The following is a 1,964-nucleotide window of genomic DNA, read 5'->3' as shown; positions in this document are numbered from 1 at the left end:
AGGAAGGAAGGAAGGAAGGAAGGAAGGAAGGAAGGAAGGAAGGAAGGAAGGAAGGAAGGAAAAATATGGAGGGACACGGGAATACAGTTGGAAAGAAAGGACACAACAAAGGGAGCAAGGAAAGGAGGAAAGGAATGAATGACACAAAGAGGGAAAAAGGAAGAAAACAAGGAATGTAATAAAAGTGACATGGAAAAATACAAGAAAGGAAGGTTTGGAGTAAGGACCTGAAGAATAAAGACAATTTAAGATTAAATAGAGCCAACAATGAAACAGGGGGAGTCTGGCACGCAAAGCTCTGGGTGGATCCAAAAACAGCACAGGCACACAGGACCTGACAACTGTTGAAGACAGAAGGGACTTCTAAAGCACGACAGGAACCAAACAAAAACAGAAAAAAAGAGCTGATCCTTCCTAAAAGCCATTTTAGGTGTGAATAAATTATGTAAAAGTTTTGCAACAATAAAAATTCAAACGCCTATCAGTTCAACTCAGTTTGAATTTTTAAAACATTTCACGTTTGAAAGCAATAAACATTTAAAAAAAAGTTTTTTTTACAAATGTTTTTTTAAATATTTTTATATTTTACTGCACAGTTTCTAATAGGAAAAAGTTTCCTTTAGTTTTCCAAATATTCTTCAACAACATTAATCTTAGCCTCGTTTTAGCTCCCTTAATCCAGGCTTTATTGATTAATCCCAACCGTGCTGAATGATGAAGCAGATACAGTACCTGCAACACCCTTTATAAAGCTTTCCAGTTCCTTTTTTTAATGAGGAAAAAATAAATAAAGCACAGAGCCAAAAATAAAAATGTTGAGGAATGTTTAAACCAACTGATTCACAGATTCAACAAAAGAGAGGAAATTTCTAAATAAAGCACCATAACCTTATTGTTCTTCTCCTTGATGAAAATAAAGAGTTCTTTCCCAAATGAATGCAACTTTCTTGGAGCTTTAAGTCTTAATCCTTTCACCTACAAGTGAATTAATAACATTATTCATATTTGGTACTCCAATAATTTAAAGCAATGTTAGGGAATAATCTGCAAAGTCCATATGAATCTAATCTAGATGTAAGCAGAGAGCTCCATGAGTCCAGCATTTTTGCAGTTCTCTCAGTGAACAGAAAGTCTGCATTACAAAACACAGAGGCAGGAATGCTGTGTGCTGTAACATGAGGAAAACAGCAGGCTGGGCTTTAAATCTTTCCCCAATGTTTCAGCTGGAAACTAAGACTTACACCTTAACAATAAAACGTGTTGAAACAAATGACTAATTATTATTACAACAAGATTGCAGAGGTCCCAGGTTTCCAGCTTACCTCAAATCTCTGGTGTGGAGCAGATTAGGGAATGCGTCTGTTGGAAGCTGGAAAAGGGAGAAAACTTTCAATCCAGCTGACGTCAGGATGTGGGAAGTATCCCAAAGAGGACCCACTCCTGGAGTTGCATGATATCCCACATTCATTCAATATCTGATGTAAAGCTGCCTCCTAATACTTTTTTGAGATGTAGGTTTGTATAAACCAAGTGTTTGTTGATTTTATTAAAATATATTTTCTCAGTGTAAAAATTGGGTTTTCCTATTTTATTTTATTTTTTAAAGGTAAACGTTTTGCATATGTTTTGAGGCAGAAATGTACATAACTCATTTTCCTGGCAGTGTGGGTATTTGCTCCTGTGGGTATATCTGCTGGAAGAGAGGGTGATTTCCCATTAAAGCAAAACAAACTATCAGCCTTCAGGTGCGTTCAAGTGCTATTGGATACATCGTAACTGTGATTCATCTGTTAGAAATGCAGCAGATAGCTCAGATAATTGATTGATTTTATTGATCTTACAGTGGAGCAATTTACCCGTTAGAGCTCAAATATTCAAAAAGAATCAGAATGTGCCAAAGGAAGAAAAGATACATAGGTGTATATGAAGTATATACAGTACGTACACACACACATATATAAATA

The 1,964-nt window shown here is 35.9% G+C and overlaps 1 protein-coding gene across 2 annotated transcripts in view; it reads right to left on the bottom strand.

Moving 5' to 3' along the window:
- The window catches only part of LOC107098118, a 9,815-nt gene extending 8,412 nt beyond the window's left edge, over positions 1-1,403 (bottom strand). The window contains exons 1-2 of one of the 2 annotated variants that reach the window (XM_015395595.1): positions 1,323-1,340; positions 889-975 (exon numbers count right to left, since the gene is read on the bottom strand). The gene's annotated coding sequence lies outside the window, so the exon portion shown is untranslated. Of the gene's footprint in view, positions 1-888; positions 976-1,322 lie in introns of both variants that reach the window. The other variant, XM_015395594.1, reaches the window with a different exon arrangement.
- Between the last annotated feature and the right edge of the window lie 561 nt (positions 1,404-1,964).

Source organism: Cyprinodon variegatus, unplaced genomic scaffold (assembly GCF_000732505.1).
Source record: "Cyprinodon variegatus isolate N-32 unplaced genomic scaffold, C_variegatus-1.0 Scaffold749, whole genome shotgun sequence".
Classification (NCBI taxonomy): domain Eukaryota; kingdom Metazoa; phylum Chordata; class Actinopteri; order Cyprinodontiformes; family Cyprinodontidae; genus Cyprinodon; species Cyprinodon variegatus.
Note: the sequence above shows the minus strand (reverse complement) of the source record. Positions and strands in the feature narration are given on the sequence as shown.